This window comes from Ovis aries, chromosome 21 (assembly GCF_016772045.2).
Source record: "Ovis aries strain OAR_USU_Benz2616 breed Rambouillet chromosome 21, ARS-UI_Ramb_v3.0, whole genome shotgun sequence".
NCBI classification, from domain to species: Eukaryota; Metazoa; Chordata; class Mammalia; order Artiodactyla; family Bovidae; genus Ovis; species Ovis aries.
In genome coordinates, this window is record NC_056074.1 from 14,354,520 (window position 1) to 14,368,931 (window position 14,412).

At 47.1% G+C, this 14,412-nt stretch overlaps 1 protein-coding gene across 10 annotated transcripts in view; it reads left to right on the forward strand.

The window, feature by feature from the left end:
- Positions 1-14,412, forward strand: part of TENM4 (teneurin transmembrane protein 4) — an 849,352-nt gene that overhangs the window by 169,663 nt on the left and 665,277 nt on the right. For all 10 annotated transcript variants that reach the window (XM_060403943.1, XM_060403939.1, XM_060403940.1 and 7 more), the window contains exon 2: positions 4,692-4,747. The gene's annotated coding sequence lies outside the window, so the exon portion shown is untranslated. The remainder of the gene's footprint in view (positions 1-4,691; positions 4,748-14,412) is intronic.

The following is a 14,412-nucleotide window of genomic DNA, read 5'->3' on the forward strand; positions in this document are numbered from 1 at the left end:
GTCTCAGGTCGGGAGGAAGAGGACCTAAGAGGAAGCCAGTGTGCAGAGAGGAGAGACGGGGTGGGTGGATGTTTTGAGAAACCAAGCATTGTAGAAACTGGGTCCTAGAAGCAGCATTTCAGGGCTGCTTGTGGACTGTGGGTTTGACCTTCAGAGGAAGAGGGAGCTGTCAAAGGGGAGATGATTTCATGAATATTATTTAAAATTCCCTCTAGCTTCTGGATCGTGAGAGGATTGCAGCAGAGGATGTGGGGAGACCAGTTAGGAGATGACTTCAGGTGTCCAGGTGAGACATGGTGGTGGCCTGGTAAGGGTTAGAGGTGCTGGAGAGGAAGAAAACCCCTTTAAGAAGTGTCTGCTTAGGAAGTAGGACAGACAGGGCCTGGCAACTCACTGCCTGCGGGTCGTAAGGCACAGCGGGTGTCAAGGCAGCCCTCTAGGCTTCTGGTGGGGCAACTGCTAGGTGGTAGTGCCATTTACTGTGATTGAATGTGCTGGAAGAAAGCTAAAAAAAAAAAAAATGCTCAAAGCAAAACACTAGGAGACTCTTAGGTCACAAGAAAGAGTCTAACACTGACCAAGAAGTGGGGAAAGGACAGTAAACTTGCAGTTCCCCAAAGCGTAAGTGCAAATGGCCAAGAAATAGACAAAGATACTCAACTGGTATTCAAAAGCTGCAGATTAAAATAGCGAGGCTACATTTACCTGTCACACTGACAAGGGTGAAAAAAGAGCACCCCGATGCCTAATGTTGCTGAGAGTACAAGGAACTGGCATGCTGGTATACTGCTGGTAGAAGTTGAAAGTGATATGTGTCTTGGGTGTGTTGGTGAGCGTGGGGTAAATTATGATTTTTTACTGTTAAAAAATATCCTGTAAGTACTTAACAACCACACTAAGATATATGTGCAGAGATATTATTTACAGCAGTGAAAAATTGCAAACATCCCAGATGCCCATACGTTGAAAGTTAATTACACATCTATGTAATTGTTTAAAAAGTAGATTAAAATTAGTGTGTATAAAGCGATCCATTGTATAAACTATCTGGATGTGTATCTATGTGAATAGCTGTGCATGTGGGTACATATACCAAGTGGTTTAGAAGGAAATCTAAAATCATATTGCTAGTGATAGATGAGTTTTTACTGTATTTGGGTAAATAGGGAAAATGATACTTTACAGGAAGAGAAGACAGTAACTTTAGCGTATTGTAGTTAAAGTGTTGCCATAAGGAAAGCCATGGAAGGGAGTAACTAATTCTGACGGGGTTGGTAAAAGCAGGCTTCTCAGAAGAGGTGCCATTGGACTGAGAATGAATAATCAGGCCTACGTTTGTTTTCCGATTTCTACACAGCTTTGTAGCTCATATTCAAAAGAAATAGGGAACTCCCCAGAAAGAAAAACACTGATCTGGTTCCGCAAACCTTTCTGTCTGTTTCCTCCCTGGTCATAAAAAATTCATGCCAATTAATTTAAAACCCGATGACAGGGAATGGCAGCTTAAAGACTCAGCAACAGCTTCGATCGGTGTCCGGTACGGTCACTGTGCCGCTGTCTCCCCCTCCCCGACTCGGTTGGATTTTATCCTCATTTGCAGCAGCAGTGGCATCCCTGGATCCTTTGTCGTCAGCTCTATTTCCTTGGTTACTATCGTGGATCTTTGAATAAGGAATTGCTTTCACTTCACATGTTCTAAACTTGGTTTTAGAAATTATGCAGCTTCCTACCAGAGGGTCCTTTTGGGAGCTTAAATATGCCTCGATAGGTCTAGTTACTTTGTGGAAAAACTGGTGACCTAACAGAACAGGATGACCCTGCCTTGGTTTGCAAACAGAACTTAATTGGTGGCCTTATGACATGGAATTGAAAATGTGGGGTCTGAGGAAGGCCAGAAGGGAAACTGAATACACCCATGGAGCCCAGGGTCAGGAGTAGGCCATGAGGGCCCCAGTCCTGGGGTCCTTCAGTTACCAGCTGTGTGACCTCCAACAGCTTTCCTGACACATAATAAGCATCAGGTGTTTTTCCTGTTTCAGATTTGAAATAGGATGGTCTTAGATTCCAAGGTCTGGCCACAGCAAAGTGAGGGAATTGAAAACAGCCTTTCTAACATAAAGCGGGAATCCTGCTGGGAGGAGGGTAGACATGGATAAGCATTTAAAATTTCAAACATCAATTATTTTAATGACAATTAGAAAAAAGTATGGGCTTCCCTGGTGGCTCGGACGGTTAGAAATCAGCCCACAATGTGGAAGACCCAGGTTCGAACCCTGTTTCAGGAAGATCCCCTGGAATAGGAAATGGCAACCCACTCCAGTATTCTTGCCTGGAGAATTCCATGGGCAGAGGAAACTTGGAGGGCTACAGTCCACAGATTCACAAGAAGTCAGACACGGCTAAGTGACTAACACATTCACACACACACAGAAAACAGTATGTAAACCATGCATCAAACCTATGACTGCATAGGTATTTGTACAAAGCATGACTGTGATTAAAATTTCCCTTAAATTGTTAACAACTTCCTTTTCTGCAATTATAGAATCCATCCTAATTGAAAGGTGGTCTTCCATTAGGCTATAGAGAAAAGACGAAGAAACAAAGAACTCAGAAATGTTTAAAAAATTGTACTGGAGTGTAATTGATTTACCACGGTGTGTTAGTTTCAGGTGTACGGCAGAGTGGATCTGTTACACATGTACACAGACACTCTTCCTTATATTCTTTTCCTCTATAAGTTTTTAGAGAGCATTGAGTACAGTTCCCTGCGCTATCCTGTAGGTCTGTATTAGTTGTCTATTTTATGTATAGTACAATGAGATGAGCTTCCCTTGTAGCTCAGTCAGTAAAGAATCTGCCTGCAGTGCAGGAGACCTGGGTTCAATCCCTGGGTTGGGTAGATCCCCTGGAGAAGGAAATGGCAACCCATTCCAGTATCCTTGCCTGGAAAATCTCATGGACAGAGGAGCCTGATGGGCTGCAGTCCAAGGGGTCATAAAGAGTCGGGCATGACTGAGCAACTAACACTTACTTAGTGTGAGAAGCTTTTTTAAAAAATCCATTAAACATAGAGTTAAGTAAAATATGTGAATCGATTTGGAAACATTAGTATGTGGTAGTAGAGGTGAGACACTGATGTGGTAAAAATCGAGAAAGAGGTTCCAATGAGACTGCAGCAGGCCTTGGACAGACGGCCAAACCTCCCTGCGTTACCGTTCTCTCACCTGTAATATCTCCCAGGGTGGTTATGAGGATCATAAGATAATATCCATAAATGTCACTGGCTCACTATCTGTCACATAGTAGGGACTCAAATATATGAGTTTCTTTCCCTTTTCCTTAGCCTCACCTTTCTAAATTCAAAGTGATCTCTGAGGGATCACTGCTCCAGTGCCTTCAATGCAGGGGGCTTGGGTCAGTCCCTGGTCTGGGAACTAAGACCCACATGCACTGCAGGGTGGCCAAAAAAATAAAATGACAATGAAAGTGGTCTCTGAAATTGACCAGACTGCCTCCCTTACTCTCCAGGTGATGTAACTGAACCCCGACTGGGGAAATCCCAGCTCCTAAAGTCACGTGCTCCTAACTCCACTGGTCTCAGGTGTGTGCAATGCCTGGAAGATATGACCACAGGCCTGAAAGGTCTTTGGGAAACTGACAAAAGCATGGGAATGCAAATGAGTTCATTGCACAGGCAGCAGTCATGGTGGTGGGGAAGGGGTAGTCATGACCTGCGTGGTTTTTCCAGGGTACTACATCTTCATAGCCCCTGCTTTGCAAAATGGTAAACTCTGTAATGATAAACTCTATACCAGCAAAGGTCCATATAGTCGAATGTATGGTTTTGCCCATCATCATGTATGGATGTGAGAGTTGGAAACCATAAAGAAAGCCAAGCACCAAAGAATTGATGCTTTTGAACTGTGGTGTTGGAGAAGACTCTTGAAAGTCCCTTGGACTGCAAGGAGATCCAACCAGTCCATCCTAAAGGAAATCAGTCCTGAATATTCATTGGAAGGACTGATGCTGAAGCTGAAACTCCAGTACTTTGGCCACCTGATGTGAAGAACTGACTCATTGGAAAAGACCCTGATGCTGGGAAAGATTGAAGTTGGGAAGAGCAGGGGATGACAGAGGATGAGATGGTTGGGTGGCATCACCAACTCGATGGACATGAGTTTGAGTAAGCTCCGGGAGTAGACAGGGAAGCCTGGCATGCTGCAGTCCATGGGGTCATAAGGAGTTGGACACGGCTGAGTGACTGAACTGAACTGAACTGAAACTCTCTGTAGAGAGGGAAAAAACATGGAAAAATACCCCCAAATGTTGGGAGTGTATTAATATAGTAGCATTTTTCTTTGCTCTGTTTCTCCTGGTATTCATGATTGCTTGCATTTTGACATCTATGAAAAATAAAAATAAGTGCCAAAATATTAGAAAGCTGAGTTTTCTGTACTGCAAGTTGGGAGATGTTGATGCACTTCTTAGCCTGTGACTATTATCACACTTTATTTTTTGACTATCACACTTCAGTTTTGAAATTCTCTTCCAGCTCCTAATCATTAGCAATTTCCCCAGTTACATGGGATCATATGTGGTTTGTAACCAATATGGTGTATAAAAACCTGTGATGCCTTTTAGTCCAGTGGTCTCAAGGGATTAATTGTGATCATCTTCTTGTTTTGCAGATGGAAAAACTGAGAATCAGAGAGGGCTAGTGATCTCTTGGACACCTGGTCAATAGGTAAGTGACGATGCTGAAAGTGAGCCTGAAATAAGATCCATGTCTAGTCTCCGTGATACAATCTCTGCAGGCCCGTCTCCCCAATCTGGCGATTTTTCTGATTTGCTCAATTCAAGTTAGGAAATGAGATGAGTTGGTCTGAGGCATTTGGGTATTATTTGCACTTGTGGTTTCTGTTTGTTCCCACTGTTGAGTTGGAATGTTTAGCAAGTAGCTGTATGAAGGCTTCTTAAGCGTCTCCTGGCCCATCCTGGGAATGACAGTGATCTTGGGTGGCCTTGGCCTGCAGTGGCTTGAAGCAGGGTTTCAGTTCCGACCAGAGATTGAGGTCGGGCCACGGCACGGAGAGCTCTGAATCCTAGTCACTAGAGCAGCAGGGACTGTGGCCCATCAGCTGGGTAGAAATGAATTTCCACATGGAGATAGAAAGCAGTGAGGCAAGTAAAGTCTTTATTACAAGGAGCAAGAGGACGGTACGTGTGGACAGATACACAGGCAGGCTCAGAGACAGATTTGCTGAGCTGCGCCCTGGTGGTGGTTTGAATCACTTTTATGCGGCATGTCTTCCTGGTTTCCTTTGGCCCATCATTTTGCTTTGCCTGGTTCTGAGTCTGCATTTGGTGTGTCTCAGGGTCCTCCAGTGTGTGCGTGCCCATCTCTTAACCAAGATGGATTCTAGCAAAGAGGCTTCTGAGCATTGGATATCACTTACTCTGAGGTGATACCCCCCTCTGTTTCGACCTCCAAGGAGCCTTTCTGCACACATGTAGTTGGGAAGGTCTCCTTGATCTCAGGAATGAGGAGTATGTGGTCTTTTATCTGGGCAGGGCCCAGCCTCCCCCATCTTCCTCCTTTTATGGAGTTTCTGCTATTGAGGAGTTTTGGTCCACAGGGGAGAAGCTGTGTAGCCTGGAGCCCACTCGTCTCCTGTCTCAGTAGGGTGGGTTAAAGCCTGGCCCCTGCTGTGTGCCTAATGGGGCATCACTGCCCCTTCTTCAACACACCCAAGAGTTTGGTTTGTGGAGAACAGAGAGCCTTGCACTAGGGGCATCAGGAGGTCGGGGTTCCTGTCACACAGCGAGCTGCTCTGTGACCTTGAACGAACCACTTAACTCAGGGATGCATTCTTTTTCAGACTGTTTTTTTTTTCCCCAGAATGTGTGGTGCTGGCCTCTGTGCCAGGCACTGAGGCTAACAACATAAATACGACACAAGCTTTGCCCGGGAGGCACTCACAGCCCAATTTATGAGCTCCTCCATTTCCTCATTACTGTCTGATCATGAGAATTTCTAACATCTGCTTTGGAGTTTACAATCTCTAGGGCATTTTGTGATCTTCCCCGAAACACCATAAGATGGAAAGAAGTTGTTATTGCCGTTTTGCCAAGGAGAAAACTACAGTGAAGCTTAGAGCTGCCTTTGAATCGAGATATACTAGCTCCCAAGTGGGGGCTAAAATGTTGGGGAGATCAGCAACCACAGGGAACCTACCCTGGTGGAGAGATCCTTCAATGCAAGGAGTACGTTCCTGCATCTAACTGGATATTTCAGAAAGCAGTGTCTTCTCTGATTGAGAGTGAGTCAGCCTTGGGCTCTAGGTCTGCTGATAATCAGAGGAAGATATGCTGCACTCCCAGAGTCGCCTCCTTCAGCAGATTGAGATTCAGCATATCAGGGCGAGCCTGCCATGGTCCAGGGGGGTGCAGCACCCACTCTTCTGCGGGACAGTCCTGACTGCTGTTGCCTCCCACCAAAGCTTAATGATCCTGGGAGCTTCTGCTTTTGCAGAGTTGCCTGGCCTCGGGCAAGACATGGAGACTTGATAGGGATTAGAGGCTGCGCTGTTTGTTTGTGGGCATGACAGCTTCTGGAGCTGGAAGCTCTTGGACTCCCTCACAGTCTGGAATTTCAAAGAGTGCGTGAATCACCTCGGAGACTGGGCCTGGCTTTTCTGTTTGACAGTGTGTGTGTACATTGTGAACTGTGGCCATCTTTGATGAAGACATCTGTGTGTGATGTCTGGGAGGTGCAGGATTTGTAGCCAATGTGTGCGTGCCGGGGTGGGGCGTGGGGTTCTTAAGGAACACGTGTGTGCATGAGTGTGTGCGTGCGCGTGTGTATGTGTTTTAATCTCTAGGAAGCAATTCTCATATGAAGAAAAGAAAACAGTAACGGGTATAATTTTTCAACAGGACTCAGAAATGGGCTTTTAATAAGCATCATTAAGCTCTTTGATTACAAGGGGAGGCCAGCCGTGCTTTCATCCTGGCTTAGATCACACAGCTCTCCCTGACTGTGTTCTTGGGGGTCAGATGAAAAGTCCTACTATTCATACTGGTCTCTTCAAAGCCCCCCCTCCCCTCTCTTGCCCTCCCCGGCCCCTGCCCCTACCCGTGCTTTCTGATCTCTCCGCTTGGACCTCAGCGCAGACAGGGCTGGTGTCAGGACTGACAGATGATAGCCGCGGGTACGCCTGGAATCTGAGCGTCCCGTGTCTCACCCTGTCCCAGCAGGCAACTTTAGAGTCTTTGTCTGGAAGGTGCTCTGAGGCCAGAGATCGGGGGCCCCTTCCTTCCCCCCAGGGTCACTTACAGCCACTGCCACCCAGCAGGACTGTGAGTGCGTAGAGACCTTTTCCTGCATGGATTGGGTTTCCCCTTGTCTGACATGGGAGGATGAGAAGCTGTGCTGAAAGACAGGTTTCTCTCTGAACTGAAAGCGCTCCGCCAGGTCTCCAAAGGAAGCTGGTTCCCAGAGCGATTATCTTTCCTGAACTGAGAGCAAGGTGCTCTGTTGACAGGAAGCCCGGTAGGTTTAGCAACAGGCTTATCAGGCTGTGCTGCAGGAATGCTCATTCGTGTCAACAGGTCTGGGTTTGTGCAATTCTGATTTTCTCTGTGCACGGGCTCCATTCTGGGACTGGGGTGTTCTGATTTGCCTGGGTTGTTCTCAGAGGCAGTCCCGCCTGTAGGGCGTGGAGTTCTGCTTCAGCCATCACCCCAGGGGACCCAGCCCCGGGGGCACCTGGCCTGGGGCTGAGTGTGCGGTATTTGTGGTCTACATAGAAGCCATTGGCTCCAGGCAGCAGACTGGTCCTGGCTGGGGTATTCATGCCTCAATTAATATATCAGGCCCTCATTAGAATTCTCTTACTGCACCAGCTATTCAGTTTCTCTGTGCCTTGGTTGGTCTTGGAGGGTCTGCCTTATCTGAAATATTCTATCAAGTTCTTATAGGGTCTTGGGCCTCCCTGGTGGCTGAGATGGTACAGAATCTGCCTGCAGTGTGAGTAGACCTGGGTTCAATCCCTGGATTGGCAAGATCCCCTGAAATAGGGAATGGCTACCCACTCTAGTATTCTGGCCTGAAAAATCCCATGGACAGTGGAACCTGATGGGCTGCAATCCATGGGGTGGCAGAATCAGACATGACTGAGCAACTTAAACCACGTCCACACACACACATTGAGTTCTTATCAGCAGCTTTTTTGCAGTGGCCAACCTCTGGTCCCTAAGGCCCCAGTCATTGGCTCAAAACTGGTTTCAAACCAGACGAACCACTGAGCATTCAAGTCCTTGCTACACCTCCCAGGTGGGTGTGCTGCCTTGACCTTGAGGCTGACCCAGCCCGGCTTCCAGGGCTGCGGCCACAGCCATTCAGTGTCAGTTGTCCAAATACCCTCAGTCATTGCTTTCAGGGACATCCGTTTCATTAAGAACCTGCTATGTGCAAAGCTCTGTGATAACATATTTGATATATTTTTCTAATTTTATACCCATTTTCCAGATGGGATAACTAAGTTTCAAAGACATTAACATACCTGTAATGTATAAGTAGTCAGGGATAATGCTAGGACTTGAGCCCAGGTGTTTGGATTAGAACAGAGAAACTCTATTTCTGTAAAGCATATAGCATGGAGTGGCTAGCAGAAAATGGTTGTCACCTATTAGTGAGAGTTCTTTTAAAAGTAATTTTTTTGATAAAGCATTCATCACATTGTACCCTAATTGATGGTTCTTCTGTGGTCCTCTCCCACTGGACTGTGAGTTTCTTGAGAAGAGAAACTAGAGCCCCAGCCTCTAGCAAAGTACAGGGTTTAGAGCAGCTGATCAATAAATGTCTGAATGATTAACAATAGTCAGAATATCTCCTTGTGCTGGTTGTTGGCTATGTGCCAGGCAAAGTGCCAAGTGCTCTGTATGTATATTATTTTGTTTAATTCTTAACACAACCCTGTGAGATAGATACTGTTATTATAATATTCATAATAAAGAAAGTAGAGGCTTGAAGAGCTTTGGGTAACCTTTCTAGGTTGCACAGTTGCTAAGTGGCAGAGCTGGGCACGGGACCCTGGCCAACTGCCACCTGTGATGTCGTGTCTCGTCCAGATGCTCTGGCCTTCCCCGGATGCCCCAGCATCCCTCACAGCCGTAGCTGATGCCCAGGGCTCCTCCAGGGGCTTCTTGTGAAGCTGTCACTCAAATCCAGCGCCTGTTCATCCGAATCTGTGTGTGCTCTCCATCCAGAAGAGGCAAAGCTGGTGAAGGCTGGGGGGGCCACAGTCACTTGTGAAAGACAGTGTGAAGAGCCACTGATCAAATAGACAAGAAAAGGGTTTCCTTCCTGGAGAGCAAACCATCTGATTTATAAGACACAAGTAGGGACGAAGTCAACGTCAAAAGGTACAAGCTTCAGAGAACAGTGGTAAAGTGATTCAGCAGCGTTTTCTAGGGGCATCTGTTAGGCTCGGCAAGGAGGCTGCTGCAAACTCCTGGCAGGGGGTGAAGTCAGGCGAGGGGAAAGGCCTTGGTGCCTTGATCTCCAGGGAGGGCTTTCCCTTCTGAGACCTTCCCACAGGACCTCATGAACCGATGATTTATTTCATCATGGGGAGTTCATCTTATGCAAGCCGAAGAAATGGTATTCCGCCTTCATTGCCACAAGATAATTGACCCTTTGTGACTCTGTTCAGAGGGGAGCAGGAGCATGTGCTTTTAGTGAATGTGAGAGTGGGGAGAAGGATTTGAGCTGGGAAAGAAAGGGGACTGCAGTAACCCTGGAGGCTGCCTGGGTGGGACTAGGATTCTGACTAGTCCCACTCGACTAGGGCCCACTTGGCATGAATCCAGGCATGTTCTGTGTCCTGGTACTCCAGGGAGTCCCAGGGAGGCACACTGGAGGTACACTGGTGCCTCATCTAAATGCTACGACAGAAGAGCTGCCTTGGGAGACCACACATGAACACTCCTTGGCCAAGAGAAAGGTAAACAGCATGATGACATGGTGACACACCAGTTAAAGCCTTCGTGGACATGGCTTTGGGTGGCTGCGGGCTTCGCTCTTCTGAAGCCTGGCCCTGTGCACCCCGAAAGCAGTGGTGATACCAGCTCTTGCAGTTGGGGCTTGAGGGAACTTGGTCTTTTCCCCACGGCAATGATTTTTAACCATGCTCTGCAGAGCCCGGGAGCTTTAGTGGAATCCTCTCTGAGACTTCCTCTGGAGACAGGCAGACGATTCCCCATTGGCTTCTGGAAGCCCGCGTTGCTCATCCTCCTCTCTGTTTGCTCACTGGGCTTCCTTGTTGCCAAGACCTGTGTTCGGCTGGATGCACTCCATGACCGCGCCATTTGTTTTTCGGCCAACATTTGCTCTCATTGGCCATTGTGTCTGTTCAGATTGGTTGCTGTCTGTGCCATATCCATTGTTAAATATTTTGAATGTCACTCCTGCTTGCAAGCGTCCCTTTTGTGCAGAGCCAGAATGCCCCATACCAGCTGCATCCCAACATGGACACATCGTGCCAGCCACCAGCCTGTGAACCATAGGCTTCACAGAACCAAAACAGTTTTGCTGTCTTTGAGAAGTACTTGGCTGAGCTTCCTCATTCATCCTAGGGCCACAGAGTCACCTGAATGTCACCAGCCCACGGGGCCACATGAGGCTTGATGATTCATCTAGCCCTGCGCACGGCCACCAGAGCAGAAGGCCTGGTTTTGCTGCCGTTGCAGACCTGGGAGCAGGCGCTGGGCTTTTTCATCCCAGGCCCTGGCAGATAGCAGGCTTTACTACCTGCCTGTGGATATGATTCCCAGATCCACTCAGCTGTGCCTTTCCGAACAGGCTGCTTTCTCAAATGAGCAGGATGTGCCAGCTTTTCTGGCAGAATTCCTTATGAACGTTTGTTCTTTCCTTTCCCCTTGTCTTGGGGTTGGGGGGCGGGGGGGAAGAAAGGGAAAAGAAATGGCAGAAGAAATGTTCAATAAAAGTACATGCTTTTGAGATGCAGGCAGGCCACAGTTTATATCCAGGCTCTGCTCCTGATTAGCTGTTCAACCTTGGGGAAATGGCTCGATATTCTGGCCTCAGTTTCCCTATATGTAAGGTGGGAATGTTAGGAAAAAATGACAACTACATTACTGTGTGCCTGGCAGAGTTGTAAGCATTTACCTGACCCCCTGGGGTAGGGAACCCTACCCTCTCCTCATCTTACAGATGAGGAAATTGACGCACATAGTGATGGAGTGACTTTTCCAAGGTCACACAGCTAAATGGCGAAGCCCATACTCAAACCTAGGAGGTCTGGCTGCAGAGTCTACCCTCCAGACTTCTCCAGCTCTCTCTCAGGGCTGTGTGAGAACCAAGTAGCTCCCAAGTAACGTGACTGGAGTTGAGGATGCTCTTTTTGCAAGCTAATTTTCTTCTCTTATTCTGTGTCCAAGAGAAATAGAGGAAAAGAAATCTTTCCTTTTACTGAATACTACTATGTGCTGGGTACTACACGGTGTGCTTTGTATTTGTTATCTTATAATGTACTATTTCCCTTTTTATTAATAATATTGTTCCAGGTGTACAGATGAGGGGACAATAGAATGAGCAACCCTGCCAGGTAGTGAGCTCCCCATCAGGAGAATGATGCAAATAGGAATAAGATGGCCTTTGTCAGGGCTGTGGTGGGGATTCTAGCCTTGGATATTTGGATTTTTCTTTACAAGGTACTTTTCATTGCTTGATCCAGTATCTGATCAGTTCCCTGGGCTTTGACAAAGTGAAAAAAGAGTGGATCAGAGGAAGCCCCCTGAGCTGTTTCTAGTGTGTCAGTGTCTTCTAGAAATTATACACCGACCCTAAGTGAGCAGTAGAGGCCAGCGAGGCAGTTTCTGCCTGTGTCTAGAATTTATATGTTTGGGAATTAAGAAACCCAGATTCTAGTATAAGCTCTGCAGTTCTTTGGAAAATCATTTAACCTCTCTGTACCTTTTGTTCAAAAGAGATATAATAACTTTAAAGAGTTTCTATGTCTAAAGAGTAACACATGCATGTAAGTTGAAAGTGTCATACCAATAAGATTTAGTAGCATATACTGTCCCTCTTCCTGGCAACACCTTCAATTTTTATTCCAAAAAGTGAGTCAAGGGAAATGCTGTCTCTTCTAGGGCTAGAGGCCAGGAGGAAGAGAGACTGGAAAATGAGAGAAATAGAGCCAACTCATCATTTTTAGTTTAGAGAGCCTCCAAGCCTAAAGCAGAACCTCTAACATAGGTAAAAGAGGAAAGAATGGAGAACTTACCGCTGCGTTTCCTTGCAAACAAAGGGAAAAGGGAAAGCTGACGGATTATGTGTTCTCAGTGGCTAGCACTGAGTCTCTGTTGAGCAGTAAGGAAGCACAGATGACAAGCTATTAGCTAGGCAGAGAGGCAGAGCTTGTGCAGGAGTGGCATGTATATAATGTATTAACCTGGCTTCTGGAACCAGACTCTGGGACAGAGATTTGTGTGCAGAAAGTTTACTAGGCTTGCCCTCGGGATCAACACCTGTCCAGGAGTAAGGGACGTGAGACTGGATCAAGGGAGGAATTGGATGGCTTCCCTGGTAGCTCAGGTGGTAAAGAATCCGCCTGCAGTGCAGGAGACCTGGGTTCGATCCCTGGGTTGGGAAGATCCCCTGGAGAAGGAAAGGCTACCCACTCCAGTATTCTGGCCTGGAGAATTCCATGGACTGTACAGTCCACAGAGTCGCAGAGTCAGACACGACTGAGCGACTTTCACCTTCACCTCACAGCAGTGGCATTGGCTGATCCCCCAGGGAACTCTGGAGTTGGGATAGTCCTTCAGTTCCCTGCACTGAGTCAAGAGGAGTTGGCCTTACTGCCCTCAGCAGCAGCAGCAACTGGGCAGGGCACCTGGGTGAGGCAGCTCCCTTGGGCAGAGGACCGTTCCTGGAGACGGACTCCACTGAGAGCTGTCAGCAGGCAGAACCAACAGTGCCCAGGGCTGGGGGACCAAGTGCCTCGTCCCGAGAGCTCCTTTGAGCAGCACATCACAGCATCCTCTGCACATGGCGTGCAGGCAGCCCTTTCCTTAAATCCCACTACACACATCACTCATTCAAACAGTTCAGATGTGGCCTCAGAATTTTTGCAGATACTGTACTCCAGATAAATGTTATCAACCAATTGGAATTGGCTTGTGTGAAGGAACCCGTAGCTCCCTTTGACCCCTCCATCTGTAGGAGACATTCAGTGATTGTGTAGTAATGTGCCTCGTGTCATGATTGCTCTTTCAAGATTGGACATTAGGCAAACCTTAGACAAGTTCCCTGACATGACGAGTGGAGAATGTGATTTTTAAAATATGTTTTCATGTTATTCCCTTTGAACCCATTCCATTTATTTGAGCTCTGCCTTCCCTGGTGGCTCAGACAGTAGAGAATCTGCCTGCAATGCAGGAGACCTGGATTTGATCTCTGGGTCAGGAAGATCCCCTAGAGGAGGAAATGGCAACCCACTGCAGTATTCTTGCCTGGAGAATTCCACGGACAGAGGAGCCTGGTGGGCTACAGTCCATGGGGTCGCAGAGTCAGACACGACTGAGCGACAAGTGTTTTTATTTTGTTTTTCTTTTATTAAATGCAGTTTTCCCCATGATTCTTCTCCTTTTCTTCTCGTTCTCTTTTTAAGTTTAAGTTATTTTTCACTACATACTCTCTTGTCATCTCATCCTTTTTTATCTTGACTGTCATCCACTTCAGACATCCCTTCTTCACCCAGGTCACTTGCCAAACCTGTCCATCCAATTCACTTCCCTAGTATCCAGAGCAGCAATAAATGATATCCATGCTTAGCCCATGAATAAACAGATGCTTGGAGAGGTTAAGATATTTTTTAAAGATGAGTCATCTTTCAAGAGACTGGGGGTGCTCTTTATCTTAAGTCTGTTAACTCCCAAAGTCTGTGTCCTTTTTTCTCCCTTTTTTCTTTGAGATATTTGTCAAGGTGATCTGACTCCAAGTTCTCCTATTTGAGTCTTGACTGGCTGAGAATTCTGCAGACTTCAGTTGTTAATCCTGTTGGTCCTTCCAAACCTTTGCAGAGTGAGGGGAGCCACCCTGCGCCACTGGGTGGGTGGTGACCCTTCTGCTTTCCCTGAACAGGGTAACTAGACTGCTAGGGGCAGCCTGGCCTCTGGGCCCACTAGCTCTCCATGTCATTGAATTCCAGAGATGCTCCAATGGTAGGGAGCCTTTGGGATTATAAACTCACTGTCAGGGTCGATCAGATGGGGCCGACACTGAAGCCAACAAATGACTTGTTGTGACTCTTGATAAATGAGACTTCAGTCGGCCCAGCTGGCCACCTGCCGAAAGCCTGGCAGCATCACTGAGGACCC